General features: G+C 44.3%; 1 protein-coding gene across 1 annotated transcript in view; it reads right to left on the reverse strand.

The window, feature by feature from the left end:
* Positions 1 to 18,372, reverse strand: part of OLFM4 (olfactomedin 4) — a 74,729-nt gene extending 56,357 nt beyond the window's left edge. The window contains exon 1 of the mRNA XM_079983608.1: positions 18,206 to 18,372. The gene's annotated coding sequence lies outside the window, so the exon portion shown is untranslated. The remainder of the gene's footprint in view (positions 1 to 18,205) is intronic.
* Positions 18,373 to 22,364: the final 3,992 nt, after the last annotated feature.

Consider the following 22,364-nt stretch of genomic DNA (forward strand, 5'->3'; position numbering starts at 1 on the left):
TTTGCTGTACCACCTGTCCCCCCAGCAATTCTCTTCCATCGACTGTCACTACTTTCAGGGGCATCGTGGCAGGCAGGAGCGCTATGCTATGTTGCTTGATGAAATCCACTCCTATAAAGTCTGCATTGCTACCAGAGTCAATGGTAATAGGCACTTCCATGGTGAGCCCATTGGGAAGCTGGAGTGTTGCGGTGAGCTGCACCACTGGTTTGGGCGGGAGGGGGTCTGTGGGCTGTAAGATTCCTGGGGACTGCTTCACTGATTCGTCTGGCTGGGCCCCAGCGGCTCTGCTTCCAGCCAGACTTCGTCGTTTCCCTGCTGCGGTTCCCTCTGCTGAGCTGCTTCTGTTACTTTTGCTGAGGCTGCATTGTGCTTGCGGAGCCTCTGGGGGCACTCTTTTGCCATATGCTGAGCACTTTCGCAGATGTAACACTTCCTGTTCCCTCTAGGAGGCTTCACCTTGGCTGCTCCTGGTGTGAGGGCTCTGGTCGCTGACTGAGCCTTGGCACCACCTATCTCCATCGGCTCCTCTCCCCCTCCCAGTGGAGGCGTGGATTGAGCGCGCGCTGAGTCTCTGGGAAAGAAAGGAGGTGCCCTTGCTGGCGTGCGTCCCCAACGCCCTTCATCCTTGCTCCAGGGACGTTCTTCTAGCCGCACACCAATCGTCAACGCCTTCTGGACCACTTCTTGAGTGCTCCGTGGCCTCTCCCCCCTTGCGATTTCGTCTTTCACAGCCCCGTTGAGCCCCTCCCAGAACAGGTCCCTGACGGACGCTGAGTCTTTTTCCCATCCCAGCGCGTTGACCAATGCAAAAAAGCGGGAATGATATTGCCTTACAGTGGCTCTGCCTTGTTTCAAACCGTGAATCTCTTTTCTAGCGACATCCACATCTATCTCCGATAAAAAACAATCGTCCATCGCCTTAATGAAGGCTTTTGCGTTTTGGAGGGCTGGATCATTATCTCTCCACAGATTGCGCAACCACGCTTTAGCTTCTCCATGGAGATGCGTTAGTATGAAGCCTACTTTCTCCTGCTCATCTCTAAAGTCCTTCTCCAGCAACTTTAGCGCAAAAACTACGTCTGCTCTGAAGTTAGGATATTGCTGCAGACTCCCATCGAAATGCGACACCAGGCTCCCCCCTCTCTTCCCGAGCCCGATCCCTTCTGATTTGGCTGCCGGTGGCCCCTGTTTAGTCAACATTTCCAACCTGTTTTGCAGATCCTTGCAGACAGCATCTGATTCCTCTTCTCTCCTCCTTGCCGCTCGTATTTCTGCGTTAAGTTGTACCATGGCATCTTGCAAAGCTGCCAGTCGTTCTTCTGTAGTCATCTTGTGCTGCTTTTGTGAGCTCGCGAAGCACCTATCTTCGCCCCTCGCTGCGTCCTCTCACGTTGCGAGGTTCTTTGAAATTAGAGACGGGACTTACTGTCAGAGCTGCCTCCAGGTCCCAGCTCACAGAGGACCAACGCTAGGCTGTAGTTATGTACAAAAGTCTTTATTGAGATTCAGTCTCCATTTTAAAGCCGCAGCGTGCAGCTCTACGTCCCGACCTTAGACCGGCGAAGTCCCGTCTGAGTCTCCTCCCCCTCCACACCAGTTTAAGACTCTCGCTTTGCTCCACCTCTTCCTAAGTTCCTTTCTCCTCTGGGCCCTCCTGCCCGCTAGGGTCTCATCCTTCCTGGACTCCTCTGACGCTGACCCTGACGATTCTTGCCCCTCCTTCCGGCGGGCTTTAGGACCTGGTTCCCTATCCGGGCTACCTTCTGTGCCGCTCGCCTGTACCTTTGAACTTGGCGCGCGCGCCCAGCCTGCTACTTTCCTCTTAACCGTTAATTCGCTCTCCGATGGAGGCGTGGTCAACCCTGACTCATCTTCTCTCGCTGGTGGTGCATATGTGGGCTCTGACACCTGGGACTCCTCCCCCCCACTACGCTCTGGTGGGGAAGCTGGTCCTGATTTCCAACTGCTGCTCTGGGAGTCCCCGCTGGCCCCTTGCTTCTGGGGTGTCCCCCTTGGGTCGCCCCTTGCCCTGCCCATCGGCGCCCCCTTCTGTGAATCTTCCGATTCGCTGGAGAGGCTCATGGAATCTATCGGGCTGCTGTCATATTCTCCTACGCTGCCCTCGGATTGCTCCCCCTCGCTTTCCATCTCCTCTCCTCCCTGCGCTCCCGCTGAGTCCCTGACAACACCAAACTGGGAGGGGTGGCTAACACCCCAGAGGACAGGATCACACTTCAAAACGACCTTGACAGATTAGAGAACTGGGCCAAAACAAACAAGATGAATTTTAACAGGGAGAAATGTAAAGTATTGCACTTGGGCAAAAAAAATGAGAGGCACAAATACAAGATGGGTGACACCTGGCTTGAGAGCAGTACATGTGAAAAGGATCTAGGAGTCTTGGTTGAGCACAAACTTGACATGAGCCAACAGTGTGACGCGGCAGCTAAAAAAGCCAATGCAATTCTGGGCTGCATCAATAGGAGTATAGCATCTAGATCAAGGGAAGGCAGTGGAAGACAGGAGTGCCTGGCGTGGCACTTCCAGGTTAGCGCCATCGGCAATGGCGGAGTTCCTCTAATCAGGAGGAACTTGCTCTGTGGAAATCGGGTCTGGCCGCCACGGCGAAGGCGGGGACCCTTCAAAAATCACAGGCGGGTGAATTCTGTGAATGTGGGATTTGGCTGGCACCTTTTGCGCCCCTCCTATTCGTGGGGAAACCCAGTTTGGGGTTCCGGAGCGACGCGGGGTGAGTGGCGCGGTGCTTCGAACCGACTGCTTTCTTCATGGAGTGAAGCTGCACAGCTGTTGCCGGAGAGCACTGACTTTTTCCTGTGGACAATTTGACTTTAAAACAACTACCCGTGAGTAGAGCGGAGAATTGGATTTTTTTTAAAAAAATGTCTTAATTTCGCAGTGAACGGGGAAGGTTCAAAACAGGAAGTCCGCCTTCCCCTTTTGTAAATAGACTGAAGCAAAGAGGCTGCAAGCTAAAGTCTTGGAAAAGCCTACTCTAAAGGACTAAATTTCCATCTGTAAAAAACTTCTAACCCCCCCCCTTTGGAAGCAGGAGAAGAGGGGGGAAGTGTTGAATCGTGGAGGAAGTTAGAACACTATTGCTCTGAACCTGGAAATAGGTCACCAGCAAGATTGACGTGCTTTGAAAGGTCTACTCATTGCAATTAGAACGATCATTGACAGCTTGCTAAATAAGAGAGATACATTGTTTTGACAGTCTCCGTCTGATTTTAAAAAGTAACTGAAAACTGAAACTAACTAACTTTATTGGTTGAACTGTATTTTAAAAGGGGACATTACGGATTGTTACAAATTGCAACTGTTTCCCTCTAGAGGAAGTTTTTGAAACTGTCACAGGAGCTGTACTAGGTAATTCCCAGTTGTAAGATAAAAACTGTGGGACTGTGGGACTGACATTGAATTCTTTAAGTGTTATGGCAGATGGAAAGGGAAAGATAGACCAGTCAATCCCAGAAAAAACAACAAGGTCTGGGAAGTCTTGACTGCAACCTAGGAGAGCCTCAACATCAGGCCCTCCTGCTCCCTCAGCGGCTGCATCAGTACATTCTAAATCAAGAGGAATGTCAACAGAAGAGGCATTAGCGGCTGCATTGGGTAAGATTAATGAGGCATTGGAACAGCTTAATAAAAAAGCAGACGCGACAAATGCGAAAGTGGATGCGACAATGCGAAAGTGGATGCCGCAACTATTAAAATTGATTTAAATACAGAAAGTATAAATAATTTAGGACAAAAGGTGAATACTAATACAGAAGCCACTTAGAAATTGATACAGGAATCTACTTTGATTCGACAGACCGCAGAGGAAGCTAGGGACAACGCATCATCAGAGACCTACAACCGCTCCTGGACAATGACAATTCTCTTTCTCAAGCTCTGGGAGGAAGACCTTTCATTGCCTACAGACAGCCACCCAATCTTAAACAACTCCTAACCCACAATAATACTACAACCAGACTTAACACGGACACTGGCACCAGAGCCTGCAATAAACCCAGATGCCAACTTTGCTGCCACATACACCCGGACAACACCATTACTGGCCCCAACATCACACATACCATCTCGGGACTATTTAATTGCTCATCGTCTAACATTGTGTATGCCATCAAATGCCAACAGTGTCCTTCAGCTCTCTATATTGGACAAACAGGCCAAACCTTACGCCAAAGAATAAACGGACATAAATCCGACATCGGGAACCACAAGACAGAGAAACCAGTAGGAGAACACTTCAATCTCCCAGGACATTCTATACAAGATCTCAAAGTAGCTGTTCTATTACAAAGGAATTTCAGAAATAGACTGGAAAGAGAAGCTGCTGAATTGCAACTTATTACCAAACTTAAAACCACAGAGAGACCTGGTCTGAACAAAGACATTGGATTCTTATCTCATTATACATGACAAAGCCATTTTTCACCTTCTCACCCCTTGCTTTTTCCTGTAAGACCTATTGGAGTCATCACAGCTATCTGCCAATCACCCAATCCCACCACCCTTCTGAGTAATACCCCTCCCCACCTTCTCACTATATAGAAGGGTCTGGTGACTTCTGTTTCAGTGTATCTGAAGAAGTATGCATGCACACGAAAGCTCATACCAAGAACTAACTTAGTTGGTCTTTAAGGTGCTACTGGAAGGAATTTTTTTATTTTGTTCCATTTATTGAAAAAAGAACATTTGGACTTGATTTGTTTACAAGAAACACATGTGATAAGGCTACATAGGAAGATATTGAGCAATAAAAGATTGGGCCATGAATTTATTTCATCGGATAAAGTTAAAAAAAGAGGAGGAGTACTCTATGCAAAGGAGAGCCTATCACTGAAATTTATGTTTAAAGATGAACAAGGAAGATTTGTTGCAATTGAAATTCAATCACAAGGAGAGAAATTTTTGATAGTAGGTATCTATGCAGCAAATGAAGGAAAATCAGAATTTTTTAAGAAGTTACATGAGACTCTATTGAATTCTATGGATTACAATATGATCTTGATGGGAGACATGAATTGAGTGGTGTCTACAAATATGGATAAGGCACAGAGACAAGTAGTCACCAAAGATGGTAGACTACCAAAAACTTTTTTTGACATGACTGAAAATATGGACTTAGTGGATATTTGGAGAATGAAGAACCCTTTGGGAAGAGAGGGAACTTTTTTCTCTGAAGCTAAAATGACATGGACAAGAATTGACCAAATTTGGATAACCAGAGGTCTGGTTCCGAAGACTAGCAAGGTGGAGATATGCCCCAAAACTTGTTCTGACCATAATCCCGTGAAGATGGAGATGAAATTGATGCCAATTGGTTCCTTTAGATGGAGAATGAATGATACTTTGTTTAGGAATGAAGAAGTAACCAAGAAGGCCCAAAAAGCCTTGAGACTACTTTGAGATAAATATGAACACTACAGTGGAAAAAAGAGTAATCTGGGATGCAAGTAAGGCGGTTATGAGAGGATTCCTGATACAACAGAATGCAATTAAGAAGAGAACTCAAAATGAAAAAAAGGTTAAAATCTTGGAGAAAATAAAGGAAGGAGAGAAGAAACTGAGAGCAAAACCAAAATCACAGGAGATCTTGAAAGCGATAAAATTATATAACATGACTGCCAAGAATGTAAACTTGTTTAAGGATAACTATGAAAAATGTTGGATTGAAGTGAAAAAGGATTTAGAAACATGGTCAAATTTGAAGCTATCATTGTTAGGTCGAATTGCTGCGATAAAAATGAATGTATTGCCAAGGATGCTGTTCTTATTTCAAACATTGCAAATCATAGATAAGATGGATTGTTTCAAGAAGTGGCAGAGAGACATTTCTAGATTTGTCTGGCAGGGCAAGAAGCCTAGAATAAAAAAAGATATTAACTGATGCTAAAGAAAGAGGTGGATTTGCCCTGCCAGACTTTAAACTTTACTATGAATCAGCTGCTTTTTGCTGGCTCAAAGAATGGCTGCTTCTTGAAAACACTGATTAGATTAGATTAGATAAATTTATTGTCATTGTCCGTATATACACAGTATACACAACAACGAAAATCAAACACCCAAGACCGGATTCACATACACATTTGCACGTATCTCCAACACTCTCATCCTATTCAGACATAATCTATTAAAACATACATAATCCAGAATATAACACAACCTATTAGAAGCATAGCATAACCTAAAACCTATCTCATTCCTTACTACTCACTGCTTGCTATTTCTTACAACTGGCCCTGAGATCATTGTTTAGTGCAATCAGAGCTCTTGGATAGAAACTATTCAGAAGGCGTGTGGTTCGTGTTTTCATTGTCCTATATCTTCTGCCCGAAGGCAACAGTTCAAAGAGGTTGTGAGCAGGATGGGTGGGATCTCTCAGGATATTGTGTGACTTCTTCAAGCTGCGAGACGTGAAGATCTCATCCAGGGTTGGTAGTTGGAGCCCAATAACATTCTGGGCAATTTTAATTATTCTCTGTAAGGCTTTTTTATCCATTCCAGAGCTGCTCCCATACCACGATAATATACTATAGGTTAAGACACTCTCAATGGTACTATGATAATAGGACAGAAGTAGGTGCTGAGATAGATTCAATCCTCTGAGCATTCTCAGGAAATACAACCTCCCCTGCACCTTCCTCACAACCATATTAATATTTGCAGTCCATGAGAGGTCCTCAGAGATGTAAGTGCCCAGGTATTTAAAACTACCAACCCTCTCCACCTCCTCGCCATTTATGTGCAATGGTAAAAATACACTTTTCTTTTGCCTAAAATCAATTATGAGTTCTTTGGTTTTTTTGGTGTTAAGCATAAGATTATTTTCTTTACACCATTGAATTAACCCCTGTACTTCTTTCCTATAAGCAGCCTCATCATTCTCACTAATGAGCCCCACCACTGTTGTATCATCCGCAAATTTGATGATTGTGTTGGACTTATACAGTGGGGTGCAGTCAAATGTGTACAGGGAATAGAGGAAGGGGCTTAACACACACCCCTGAGGGGCTCCTGTGCTTAATACTAGAGTAGAAGAATGGTAAGGTCCCATTCTCACTGTCTGCGGCCTATCGGTCAGGAAATTCCTTACCCACAAGCAGATCTTCTGATGTATACCCAAATTGGTCATTTTAAGGAATAACCTGTCTGGTAGAATTGTATTAAAGGCAGAACTGTAGTCCACAAACAACAGCCTTGCGTAGGTTCCCTGTCGTTCTAGATGACTCAGTACAGTATGGACAGCGATGGAAATAGCATCATCAGTAGATCTATTCCTTCTGTATGCAAACTGGAATGGGTCTAGAGTGGATGGAAGACCAGCCTTAATATAATCTAGCACCAATCTCTCAAAGCATTTCATAACGACAGATGTTAGGGCTATTGGTCTGTAGTCATTGAGAGATACCACCACTGACTGTTTAGGGACTGGCACTATAATCGATGTCTTCAGGCAGGTAGGGACAGAACCCTGCAACAGGGATAGATTAAAAATGTCCGTAAATACACCAGCTAATTCTGCAGCACAGTCCCTAATAACTCGTCCCATAATTCCATCCGGTCCAGCTGCCTTCCTAATATTAATGCTCCGAAAAGCACGTTGTACGTCGGAGGTCTGTAATAAAAGTGGTTGTTTATCAGTAATAGTTCCTGATGGTGTGCTGGTAGCCAATGCTGTAGTGACGGTGGTTCCAGTTCCCACCTCAAAACGACTGAAGAATTGATTCAGCTGATCAGCCAGGTGCGCACTGCTGTTAGCCAGTTCGTTTTTAATATTTTGCCCTGTAATTTGTCGCAGGCCTTGCCATACACAACGAGGGTCGGAGCTCTCAAATGCTTTTCGATCCTCCGGCAGTACATGGCTTTGGCATCCCTAATGCCCTTTTTCAGTTTGGCTCTAGCTTCTCTATACTGTTGCGCATCGCCAGAGTGAAAAGCAGCATTCCTTGCCTTTAGCAGAAGATACACATCCCTGTTTAGCCAGGGCTTGTTGTTAGGAAACACCCGTATTTGTTTGGTGGTAGTAACGACATCAATGCAGCTTTTGACATAGAACAGTACTATTGAAGCGTATGTGTCCACATTATTCTCCACAAAAAGTGACCATTCAGTGTTCCGAAAGCAATCTTGAAGTTGCTCGGGTGCACCTGCTGGCCACACTCGTATCTCTCTAGTTGATGGTCTAATTCTGCGTACGAGAGGTCTATATGATGGTATCATAAGTAAGGATATGTGGTCTGACTGTCCCAAATTGGGCAAGGGCTTGGTCTTGTATCCATGCATGATGTTGCTATATACTTGGTCTAGGGTATTTCCCCCCCTAGTGGGACAATCAACATACTGATGGAACTTAGGAAGCACAGTCCTTAAATCGGCTCGATTGAAATCACCAGCAACCACAAATGCTCCATCCGGGTGGGCCCGCTGCTGTTTGCTAATAGCAGTTAGCAGGTGACCCATAGCTGTAGTAGTATTTGTATCGGGAGGTATATACACCGCTGTTATTATGACAACATTAAACTCACGTGGCAAATAAAAAGGGCGGCACTTCACCACTAGGTACTCCAAGTCAGGAGAACAATGCGTGTCCAGTCCGAGCTCCAGTTGTTATTTATATAAACGCAGATTCCTCCTCCTCTACTCTTCCCGGATTCGGCGGTTCTATCCGCTCTAATTACTGAGCGTCCTTCTAGCTGCAAAAGTCCCTGTGGAAAGGAGGAATCCAGCCACGTCTCTAAAAGGACCATAACACAACAGTCCCGGATACTTTTCTGCCGAGAGGTAATAAGTTCCAACTCCTCTACCTTGTTGGGTAAAGATCTAACATTTGATACAAGGAGACTTGGCAGTGCAGGCTTGTGAGGATTTTTACTTAGCCTCACTCGTAGTCCGGCCCTACAGCCCCTCTTCTGCTTACGCCCTCTCCGTTTTCTTTTCTTTCTGGCCAGGAGAGCAAGGGGAGTATCCCAAGGATATGCAAGATATGGAGGCTCTCTGATAAGCTCAGCTGGAATGTTGTAGGTTAAGACCTCCTGGCTGCAACCTTCTCTGCCGATACTTAAGAGCTCTTGACGACTATAAATTACTTGTCCCTGAGTGTTCACAGTCCATAGCAGCAGTAAGTTCACAGATAAAAATAAAACACAACTCACTGAAAACCGGTCTTCGGAGTGCCGAGCCGCTGCAAGTGCTTGCGCCGCCATCTTTCTCTGCTGGATTTAGAAGGTTTTAACAATGTATTTGGTTGGCATGCATATTTGTGGTATGATAAGGTAAAGGCACACAAGGCGTTTAAAAATCATATTGTTAGGAAAGCATTGTTTAATGTTTGGATAAGATATAAGGACTTGTTAGAAAATAAAACCCCAAGATGGTTGTCACCAATGGAAGCGAAGGCACAGAAAAAACTCAATATGGAGGCCAAATGGCCGAAATATTGGGAAATTTTGGAACAAGATGGAGACAGAGTAAAACTAAAGAGTTTTGAAAAATTAAAAAACAAAGTGCGAGATTGGCTCCATTATTACCAAATAATGGAGGCATATAATTTGGATTAAAAAGTTGGCTTCCAGGTGGAAAAATCAAAATTGGAAACAGAATTGTTAGATCCTAAAATTAAGAATTTGTCAAGAATGTATAACTTGCTGTTGAAATGGAACACTCAGGACGAAACGGTGAAATCTGCTATGATTAAATGGGCACAAGATGTTGGACATAACATTATGATAGCTGACTGGGAACAGTTATGGACCACAGGTATGAAATTTACGGCATGTAATGCCTTAAGAGAGAATTTAATGAAAATGATTTACAGGTGGTACATGACACCAGTCAAGCTTGCAAAAAATTACCATTTGCCCGAAAATAAATGTTGGAAATGTAATGAGACTGAAGGTACATTTTTTCACCTTTGGTGGACATGCCCAAGGATTAAGACTTTCTGGGAGATGATCTATAATGAAATGAAAAAGGTATTTAAATATACCTTCCTGAAGAAACCAGAGGCCTTTCCCCTGGGCATGGTCGGCCAATTGGTGCCAAAGAAGGACAGAACTTTCTTTATGTATGCAACAACAGCAGCTAGAATACTCATTGCGAAGTATTGGAAGACACAAGACTTACCCACCCGGGAAGAATGGCAGATGAAGTTGATGGACTATATGGAACTGGCGGAAATGACTGGCAGAATCCGAGACCAGGGAGAAGAGTTGGTGGAAGAAGATTGGAAAAAAATTTAAATATTACAGAAATATTGTAAAATTAATGAGCTTTAGAAAAATGGTGGAATGAAGCAATATGGCTTTGGCAGAAATGTTATAAGGAACTAGGTACAGATAGATTGTTAATGTATTAAAGAGAAAAATCAGGTTAGAATATGTTAAGATTAATTATAGGACAGAAAATAGATGAAGATGGAAAGGACTTGCTGAAATAGTTAATTGAAGTGGAATACAAAAAGGGAGGCGTGAGGAAGTCAATGAAACAAGCGAATGAAAGTTAAGATTGAAAATATTGGAAGTGTTTTAAATTGTTTTTGTTTTTCTTTATTAATTCAATGTGTTATGTAGTGTTTTTGTTTTTGTTTTTGTATTTTATTATATTGTTATGTTTAAATTTCATTTTTTCTTTTTGTATTTTCTAAACTCTTAATAAATATTTTTATTTTATTTTTTAAAAAAGGAGTGCCTGGCGTGCTCTGGTCCATAGGGTCATGAAGAGTCAGACACGACTAAACGACTAAACAACAACAATCCTGAAGTCCATTTCTGCACTCTTTCTGAGAGTTTTATTTGGTTTCTCTTAAATGAGCAATATAAAAAGGGTATTAAGCAAAGGTGAATCTTAAGGCAGACTATAACACATAAACTCCAACAGGTACATTTCTCTGAGAAGAGAGATTCAAACAGTTCCCACAGTTACAGAACTTACTATTTCCCAACATTTCACATAGCTTGCATGATTGTTCTTTACTTTATACAGGCTGTTTACTTTCTTCCTTTGTACTTCAGTATGTACGCAATGAACTGACATATTTTGAAATATGTGCTATGGTGCCATTCACTAAGACATCTGGCGGGAGATCAGCAGGAAGTTACAGAATATTCACTGACTGGAAATGATGCCATGTAACCAACCCAAACCTTTACAGGTGCAAACAGTATTGAAAGTGGAATCACATAGGACTGCCACAACAGTATCACGAGTACAAATCATTGTGGATGTTGAATAAAAAGGATGTTTGGAGGGACCCAAATGTTCTGATTTATTTTTAACCCACTTTCATTGTGCTGTGGCCTCTCTAGACAGCAATAATGCACAATAATGCAATAATGCACTGGCTCTGCAAGGCCCTGGGAACAACCCAAAGCAATGGTCAAGGACCCAGGACCCTCGGGCAGGCCCATGCAAAGGATAGGGAGCTGGGTACACTTGCCCCAGACCTTGGAGGACTAAGCTGGCCATGGGGCTCACCCAGAGTTTATAACTTTATTTTAACAAGACTCCTGTCCTGGGCCTCAGGCAAGTTCTGCATGGGCCTGCCCTTGGGGGAGATGGCTGGGGTCCTACCATCCAGAAAGAAAGATCAGCCTCTGTTTCTCTCTGCCACCACCAATTAGAAAGTAGACAGAAACTGCACACCATTTTTAATTCAAAAACTGACTGATGGAAAGAATAAAGAGGGTTTGGGTTTGGTTTGGTTTGGTTTGGTTTGGTTGGTTTGGTTTGGTTTGGTTTTGTGCAAAGTTCTTAAGTGGCTAAAATTCCCCTTGGCCTCAATCTTAGCTGTGACACCCCAGGCTGCTACTTATTATTGACCCACACTTGCCATGTGGGAAGCTAGATAGTGTCATGGGCAATCCTTAAAGAAAGAGTTCAAGCAAAGCATTTACTTGGCAGCCCAGTTCTCCAGATAAGAATAATTTTCTTTCGTTGGATGTTAGGTTTTACTGGGACTTCAATGAGTGATCAAAGTCTCTAATAGAATAATTAACTGTTCATAGGAAATTTAATAAAGCTTGGTTTCTTTTCAGTCAGTAAGTCAATTGAACATATGGAATGCTTTCATACATTATTTTCTTACTTTAGCAGATTTATACCCACCTTTCTATGCAAAAGTGTCAGAGATAACAAATTCCTAACAATAAATAATAAACAACAATATCTATCTATCTATATCTATCATCTATCATCATCATCATCTATCTATCATCATCTATGATCTATCTATCTATCTATCTATCTATCATCTATCTATCTATCTATCTATCTATCTATCTATCTATCTATCTATCTATCATCTATCTATCTATCTATCTATCATCTATCTATCTATCTATCTATCTATCATCTATCTATCATCTATCTATCTATCTATCATCTATCTTCTATCTATATCTATCTATCTATCTATCTATCTATCTATCTATCTATCTGTCTGTCTATCTATCTATCTATATCTATCTATCTATCTATCATCTATCTATCTATCTATCATCATCTACCTATCATCTATCTAATCATCTATGTACACACACACACACTTTAGAAGTCCTTTAAAATAACACAGAATTCCAGAACAACCCCAATAAATCAGCCCAATAAAAATACCAATGCCTTCTGGAAAATAGATGTGTCTTTAAAAACCCAAATAAAAGTAATTAGAGAGAGTGTCAAACAGATATACCCAAGGAATGGCATTCCATATAATTAGTAATAGTAATAGTAATTTATTATTTGTACCCCGCCCATCTGGCTGGGTTTCCCCAGCCACTCTGGGTGGCTTCCAACAAAGATTAAAAATACATTCAATATAACTGCCACCACCGAGAAGGCTCTCTCTCATGTTCCTGCCATAAGGTCCTCTGATATTGGTGGGATGGACACAAGGTCTTTCTCCACTGATCTTATAGGATGTGCACAGCCTTAAAAGTATCCAGGCCATAAAGTGTAGTAGCAATGCATGTCAAGCAGTGAGTTCACATGGTGAAGTTGGCATATGCTGTTGTGAGTGTAGTTGCAGTTAATTTGGGCAGAATTCAAAACATGCTGAAACCAACAAGTGATTGTTTTGGTACACATGCCGAAAGTTTTATGTGGGTAAAGGGGGTGGCCTAAGTGGCTTTTAAAGTCAAAGAAAAGCACTAATTGCAATACCTAAGTTAAAGTGAAAGAAAAGCACTAAATGCAATACCTAATTTGGGCTGCAATACCAGCCCAAATTAAGTTATTTGATTATCTACCCCTTTGCATGAGTTAATCAGATCCTCCTGTCCATCCCAACCCCAAATACATCCAGTTTTGCAAGCTTGGAACCATTTTTTTTACCAGTTTACATTCTCATTCCTATTCTCATGTCAACAAAGGAAACAGTGATAGAAAAGCACAGCTGTATTATGCCATTAATTCCATATTGTTTCGCCTGTCATCCAACGTCAGAGAGAAATGTAATCCTTAATGTTTCCATATTTATAGATTAGAGACAGTGGCTGTTTCAAATCATTGTTTTATATTCATCTCTACTTCTTCTTCTGGGGAAGCCCAGCCAGATGGGCGGGGTATAAATAATAAATTATTATTATTATATTCTTTCCTTTTCATCAATTTGAAAACAAAATTAAAATTCATGACAATAACGTGTGATTTTGCTGGTGAGCAAGAAGCTTGAAAAGAAAGAGGTCTTTATATTCTGAATTCAAATTGCCCTTGCATACTTAAATAATAATAATAATAATAATAATAATAATAATAAATTTTATTTATATCCCGCCCTCCCCAGCCGAAGCCGGGCTCAGGGCGGCTAACAACAATTAAAACAGTGTGACATTATAAAACATTATAAAAATGAATTAAAATCAAAATTGATGGCAACCATAAACTAAAACTTTGTAAAGATTGCCAGAGGAGGGGGTCAGGCTGCGCCCTGACCAAATGCCAGGTGGAACAGCTCTGTCTTGCAGGCCCTGCGGAAAGATGTCAAGTCCTGCAGGGCCCTTGTCTCTTGTGACAGAGCGTTCCACCAGGTTGGAGCCGCAGCCGAAAAAGCCCTGGCTCTAGTTGAGGCCAGCCTAACCTCTCTGAGGCCTGGGACCCTCAAGGTGTTTTTATTTGAAGATCGTAAGTTCCTCTGTGGGGCATACCAGGAGAGGCGGTCCCGTAGGTACGAGGGCCCTAGGCCGTATAGGGCTTTGAAGGTTAAAACCAGCACCTTAAACCTGATCCTGTACTCCACCGGGAGCCAGTGCAGCTGGTATAGCACCGGATGAATGTGATCTCTAAGCGAGGACCCCGTAAGGAGTCTCGCTGCGGCATTCTGCACCCGCTGGAGTTTCTGGGTCAGTCTCAAGGGCAGCCCCACGTAGAGCGAGTTACAATAATCCAGTCTGGAGGTGACCGTCGCGTGGATCACAGTGGCTAGGTCAGGGCGAGAGAGGTAAGGAGCCAACTGCTTAGCTTGGCGGAGATGAAAAAATGCCGCCTTTGTTGTAGCTGCAATCTGCGCCTCCATGGAGAGGGAGGTATCAAAGATTACACCCAAACTCTTAACGGACGGTGCTGGCACTAATTGCACCCCCGCAAGAGATGGGAGTTGCCCCCTCAGTCCCATGTCGTCCCGTCCCAGCCAGAGGACCTCTGTCTTTGAAGGATTTAACTTCAGCCGGCTCCCACGTAACCATCCAGCCACAGCCTCCAAGCATCTGATCAGTGTGTCTGGGGCCGAGTCCGGGTGGCCGTCCATCAACAAATAGAGTTGGGTGTCATCAGCATACTGATGGCAGCCCAGCCCAAAACTCCGGACAAGCTGGGCGAGGGGGCGCATAAAGATGTTAAAAAGCATCGGGGAGAGTATTGCACCCTGAGGCACACCACACACCAAGGAGTGGCGGGATGACAATTCCCCCCCAAGCGCCACCCTCTGTCCCCGACCAGAGAGAAACGAGCGCAGCCATTGAAGGACTGTGCCCTGGATTCCCACGTCGGCAAGGCGGTGGTCCAGGAGTTCGTGATCGACCATGTCGAAGGCTGCTGACAGGTCTAGAAGAATCAGCAGCCCCGACCCGCCTCGATCCAGCTGCCTGCGGAGATCATCTGTTAGGGCGACCAGAGCCGTCTCGGTCCCATGACCAGCGCGGAAGCCGGACTGGAATGGATCCAGAGCTGATGTTTCATCCAGAAACCTACCAAGCTGTTCAGCAACCGCTCTCTCAATCACCTTACCCAGGAATGGAAGATTCGAAACCGGGCGGTAATTGGATAGATCTAAGGGATCTAATGATGTTTTCTTTAAGAGCGGGCGCACCACTGCCTCCTTCAGTTCCCCTGGGAATGTCCCGGTGCCAAGGGACAGATTGATGATATCCCCCAGGGGGGCCCGCACCTCTTCTGGACACGCTCTAATCAGCCAGGACGGGCACGGGTCGAGAGGACAGGTGGTGGGCTTTCCAGCTCGGAGGAATCTGTCTACATCAGCTGGGGATATCCAGTCAAAGTGGTCCAATATTGGACCCGAGGACAGTCGAGGGGCCTCCAGTTCCTTTATTGTATCCAAATTGGCAGGGAGGTCATGGCGGAGCAACAAGACCTTCTCCGCAAAAAAGCTCGCAAATGCCTCACAGCTGTGTGTCAAATTGTTATTTAAATTTGGCTGTCCTTCGAGGGACGTTAAAGACCGAATTATACTAAATAATTGTGCCGGGCGAGAGCTAGCGGATGCAATGGAGGCCGAGAAGTAGGACTTTTTAGCGGCCTTCACTGCCATCTCATAGGTTTTCATAAAAACCCTATAAGATGTTCTTGAGGCTCCGTCACGGGCACCCCGCCATACTCGCTCTAGCCGTCTGAGGTCCCGCTTCATTTTCCGGAGCTCCTCGGTAAACCAGGGAGCCCGGTTTCTGCGGGGTCGCAGAGGGCGCTTAGGTGCGATCTCATTGATGGCTGCCAGGAGCTGGGTATTTCAGGCCTCAACAAGCTCAGTCAATGAGTCGCCAGGGGGAGAAAGGTCCCGCAAGGCTTGACGGAATCTATCAGGGTCCATCAGCCTCTGCAGGCGAGCCCAAATTGGCTCGCCACCCAAGCAGGGTGGGGGTGGAACGTCAATCCTGGCTTTCAGAGCATAGTGATCAGACCATGGCACCTTCATCGAAGGAAACATGATCACATCAATACCGACGCCAAAGATCAAATCCAGCGTGTGGCCTGCTTGATGTGTGGGGCCCGAAACAAACTGGGAGAGCCCTAGTGTCGCCATGGAAGACACCAGGTCCAGAGCCTGTGAGGAGGGAGTGGCATCAGCATGGATGTTGAAGTCCCCCAATACCAATAGGTTAGGGAACTCCAAGGCCCAGCCGGCCACCGCCTCCAGCAGGCCTGACAGGGTGGCTGCTGGTGCGCTAGGTGGCCGGTACACCAGCCAGACAGCCAAGCTCACCTCGGAGCCCCACACTAGGCCAACACATTCAATGCCGGGGATCGATGGCGATGGTAGAGCCCTGAAAGAACAATCTTCCCGGATTAATAACGCCACCCCTCCCCCCCGGCCCACAGTCCGCGACTGGTGAAGGACGGAGAAACCCGGGGGCGCCATCTCTCGTAGGGTAACAGTATCCCCTTCGCGCACCCAGGTCTCAGTCACACATGCCAGGTCAACCCCCTGCGAGGTGAAGAAATCTCGCAGGGTGGCGGTTTTGTTGCCTTTGGCCTGGCATTGCACAACAATATGTAACCTGACCTGCAAGTTGCAAGAGTGGCTGAGGAAACCGAGTCAGATGGGTGGGGTATAAATAATCAATAAAATATTATTACTACTACTACTACTACTACTACTACTACTTCCAATAAGAAAAGACTTAATCATTTGAGCTAACTCAATTAAAGGCTTGATCCAGCCCAAATTAAGCACCGTTTAAGCACCCTTTCTTCTAATGGATAATCAAGCACATCCTTTATTCCGTGTCATTAAAATAAATAAAATTAAAATTCCTTAAATTTGGCTGCATCATACCCTAAATTGCAAGAAGAGCACTCAGGCACACAAGCTGGGCAAGCAGGTTATAGACATTTCTGTTAATTACAAGGAAACACATCTTTTCAAGTCTTGAGGTAATACTGGGCAATTTTGAATGTTGTCATCTAGTGAACAACATATGCAGACCTGAAAGTAAAGTCACCCAATCAGGTTGGGCATATTTGCATATGATTCAGGAAGCTGAAGGAAAACAGGGCGATTTGCGAAGGCCTGGTTGGTGCAGTCGTCATCACTTTATCTGCCCAAGAAAGAGAGGGATATGTTCCTCAACTAATCCAAATGCTAAATCTGCTCTGTCACACAGAGGTAATTTTGTTATATGGGGAGGATATGCATTTGCTTTTAAAAGAGGGTAATGTATCAGGAATAGCAACCTAGTTTGCCACTATTGAGACAGTTGTATTTCCAGTGTTGTAGCAATTCATTGGTGCCAAAATGTGGAGATTATGCTTGAGATGCATACATGGTGTCTTTCTCTGCCCCCCCCCCCGAAAAAGAGGTGCTGGAACTGTCCACAAACACCTCCCTTGTTCTCTTATAATGCTAATGGTACCCACCTGAGAGGTACCAGAACTGAGTTCCAGCTGAAAAAAGCCCTGTCTGGAACTTAGTACCTGCACCTTTCAGATGGTCGCCAATACCATTATAAGAGAACAAGGGAGGTGTTCATGGACAGTTCCGGCACCTCTTTTTCTGGGAAAATAGCACTGCTTATACAGCTCTACTTACCTCAGTGATAGCCCTCACATCCCTTCTACTAAAATAAAATACTGCTGTGCTTACAGGCTTTTCCTATCTTGAAGTACTTTCTCTCTTCTCTCTTTTTCTTTTTCAATGTGGCCTGGACAATATAAGAAGCACCAAGTGGAACATATTGACACTTAACAATATACTGTTAAATCATGTAGTCATTGTAGTGCCTGTTTTTAATATGATGGTTAAGCACCAGATACCAGCTTGCTCAGGGTCTTAGTGAGGGCAGCTGGCCAGGCAGTGACAGCATTGTACCTTCTGAGTCATTCTTACTATAGCCTAACACACAAAAACACATTCAGCTGCTGGATTCATGGTAAGAAAGGAGACAAATGAAGAGATGTGACAGAAACAATGGGCACATTTTTGCAGAATTTTGGAGTAGAGCCAGGCTACCTGATAAATGCCAATGTTGAATTCCAGCAACAAGATCCTTAAATATCCATAGGCATTCCCACTTGCCCCAGTGCCATTTCAAAGGGTGGGCACATGCATTTTCCAGCCTGCTTTGCACCCATTCCTCTCCTGGTATCACAATGGATTTCCATATAGCAGAAGCTGCCCAGGCACTCACCCATCCTCTTGTGAGCACTTCATGTGCCATTGGAAGATGCCTGCAGTTCCCCTTCAATAAAAGAGAAATGATCACAATCTACAATTCTTATAGCAGTTTAGCCTGGGGTCAAATGAACACAATCTATCTCTCTCTGCTGGAGAAGGGTTCTTCCTTTTTATCTGTGCTGCCATCTAAGTGTATTGCCTGTGTTATCTGCCTGTCTTCTTTTTCCATTTTCCCCTTCATCCCTTGGGAAGATGCTGCAGAATTTAATAGAAGTGGGGGAAAGAGGCTTAAAATTACTTCAAAGGGGTATTAGTAGCACTAGTAGCTTTTGTAACATTCTGTTTGCCTTGAGCAACCATTGCTCAAGCTGATGCCATCATGTGCTTGCCAATGTCATCACAAAGCAGCTGAACATCCTCCCCCAATAATCCATCACTCCCTTTCCCAGAAACTCTGCACTTATTTGCCTTGAGGTATAAGGAACTGCTGCAAAAGAGTAATGCTTAAGACCTGTTCTAAGGCCTAGTCGGTGGAAGTTCACGAGGTAAGAAAAACTGGTTTTGGACTATACCACTTCAGACTGCAGAAGGGGGACTGCCAGTTGGATGGGACTTGGTCTCACGACTTTCACCCTATATATGAATCATAGAATCATAGAGTTGGAAGAGACCACAAGGGCCATCGAGTCCAACCCCCTGCCAAGCAGGAAACACCATCAGAGCACTCCTGACATATGGTTGTCAAGCCTCTGCTTAAAGACCTCCAAAGAAGGAGACTCCACCACACTCCTTGGCAGCAAATTCCACTGTCGAACAGCTCTTACTGTCAGGAAGTTCTTCCTAATGTTTAGGTGGAATCTTCTTTCTTGTAGTTTGGAACCACTGCTCTGTGTCCGCTTCTCTGGAGCAGCAGAAAACAACCTTTCTCCCTCCTCTATGTGACATCCTTTTATATATTTGAACATGGCTATCATATCACCCCTTACCCTCCTCTTCTCCAGGCTAAACATGCCCAGCTCCCTTAGCCGTTCTTCATAAGGCATCGTTTCCAGGCCTTTAACCATTTTGGTTGCCCTCCTCTGGACACGTTCCAGTTTGTCAGTGTCCTTCTTGAACTGTGGTGCCCAGAACTGGACACAGTACTCCAGGTGAGGTCTGACCAGAGCAGAATACAGTGGCACTATTACTTCCCTTGATCTAGATGCTATACTCCTATTGATGCAGCCCAGAATTGCATTGGCTTTTTTAGCTGCTGCGTCACACTGTTGGCTCATGTCAAGTTTGTGCTCAACCAAGACTCCTAGATCCTTTTCACATGTACTGCTCTCAAGCCAGGTGTCACCCGTCTTGTATTTGTGCCTCTCATTTTTTTTGCCCAAGTGCAATACTTTACATTTCTCCCTATTAAAATTCATCTTGTTTGTTTTGGCCCAGTTCTCTAATCTGTCAATATGAACGAGTGCCTTGACATCCAGGGGGAAGTGCAAACATTGCATTTGGGATACTGCTGCACTGAAGGCATCGAGGAACCTTTTGTCTCTCAATGCAGGTCAGAACCTCAGGACTCCCTGCAAGCCACCTCTCTGCCACAGCCAGCTCCCCCGGTCATTCTGGGCATTTTGCTTGCAAGTCAATGGAGCCTGTTTCTGCCTCTGTACAGCAGGGGATGCTGTCGCTTTTAAAGATCTCTGAACTTTTTACTGTGCTTTGTTTGCTCCGATCCATTCATTGTGCATTTCTACTTGGTATGCAGCAGAAATACTCCAAAGCAAAAACCTGTCAGGCAAGCCATATTATTTGGAAATTAGCAATCTCTGAACTGTTTCTAAAACAAATTGTCTCCATTAGCTCAGCTTTCTTCAGTGTGTTTCACAATTAATGGCTGTCCAGATATATTTTTAGCTTCAAAAGGGAGGGACTGGAATAGTTGGTGGGGGGGGTCGGGTCACAATATTACTCACTTGCGGAAACTTCAGCCTCCAAGAGCCAGATGCAAATTACTTGCCATCATTTCCACACACCCTGGAGAACATATTGAGTGTTCTGTACCTTCTAATTTTAAAGAGGGCAGATGATAAATTAAATAAATAAGAAAATAGAACATAAATATATTAGCAACATCTTGGGGAAATTTGTAGATGGAAATATTAACCTTCTTTAAGGTTCTGCAAAAAGCACTGTCTGCCTCCATTTCACTGATGTTATACCAACAGGAAAACAAACAGGCAGGACTAAAGAAATGGAGGCAATTCCATTTGGAAGGAAATTTATGTATCCCATACTGCGATTCACGAGCACTCAGCCACACAAAATAACAATAATGCCTCTTGGCCTTTATACAGCTCTGTAGAGCACTCAAACCACTTGGCATGCATTGTCTCTCATATATGGTCTACACATGAAACAGAACGTAGTGCTCTGAGTTCTGAGATGGTCGGCCAGGTGGGGGAATCACGTTTTTTAAATGCTCCCACAGGGCGTGGAGGGAGCATGGGGAAAGCTAGCACACAAGAAATTGAGAAATGATGCAAGGGATTGTTAAGTGTTTCTTCATCTGCAGTTGGAAGGGTTTTTAATGCTGCATGTGTAAATCAGACCTGTGTGACCATTACAGGCAGCCCAATATCACAAGGGGGTTAGCATTGCTCTAACAGTGGAATTGCCCCAAGCCACTTGATGAGTCAGGGCTGAAGCAAAAATACAACCAGTTATTTTCAGGCATTATGCTAACTATGTCATCTCCTAGAGATGGGTTACTATCATTGCCTTTTGACAGATGGGGAAAGGAGACACAGAGAGAAGTATTTGCCCAAGACCTCCCTGTGAGTTCATTCAGCTGGCACGTAGATGTGCCAGTCTGCATTCTACCCATGGCCCCACATCTCCTGAAATCTCCTGCCTTTTATCCGGGTCTTAGAATTATAGAATCATAGAACTGTAAAGTTGGAAGGGACCCTGAGGATCATCTAGTCCAGGGCTTCTTTTAAAGCCAGAACTCAGTTCCAGCACCTCTCAGGTGGGCACCATTGCCATTATAGGAGAACAAGGGAGTTCCTGGTGAGTTCCAGCACCTATTTTTCTAGAAAAATAGCACTGATCTAGTCCAATGCCCTGCACTGCAGGAATCTTTTACCCAACATGGGGCAAACCATGGGGATTCTGAGTCTGGGGGAGGAGACAAAGCAAGTCCCCTGGCTGCCAGTGACACCTGCTTCTTGGTGAATCTGTCCACCCTTTTGCCCCTAGTTACACCCTTGCACATGGAAGAATGGAGAGTCACAACCAAGGAGCCCCTGAATTGACCAGACACAATCAACAAAGTCCAGTGGTGAAATCTAAGTAACATAGTCGAAGTTATCTTCTTGTAACTGAGGCAACTGGGCTATGCACGAAATTAAGAACTGCCACATGCAGAGGGAATGAAGAATATTGGGCAGCTCTAGCAGAAGGATGAGGGGACATTGGAGGGTGAAGCATAAAGAGCACCAGAAGGAAAAGGGAGGAGAAGCTGTGCATGGAATTCTTTTGCTCTTATATGTTGAATTTAGAGTTCTGTCCAACCATTTTTTTCCAAAGCAGCATTTTTAAAAAAGAACTTTGAATATATCATTTTAAAAAGAGTGTAGGAGCACAATTTGCAAGCAGCATTGTGCCATCTTGACAAGAATTATGGGTTCAGGGCTACTGAAAATGTTGTTCTCTTTTTTTGGCAAATAAACACTAATTTTCTGGTAGCAAGTATAAGACTGCCAGTTAATGGAAATCAAAACCTAAAATTAGCTCCTGTAACCTAAGATGTAACATGAAAGAATTTCACCAGTGGAGCAATATCTATTTCTAAAGCTCAGTGGCTGTGTATGTTGCCAGGATCCCACACGGTTCCACAGACTTCAGTGCCAATTCCATTGTTCAATATCTTCATCATGGCTGATACACATGGAAATATTCTAGGCTAGTGGAGTTCAAGCATTCTCTACATAGGGAAGTATTTCTA

This window comes from Podarcis cretensis (assembly GCF_951804945.1).
Source record: "Podarcis cretensis genome assembly, chromosome: 7".
NCBI classification, from domain to species: Eukaryota; Metazoa; Chordata; class Lepidosauria; order Squamata; family Lacertidae; genus Podarcis; species Podarcis cretensis.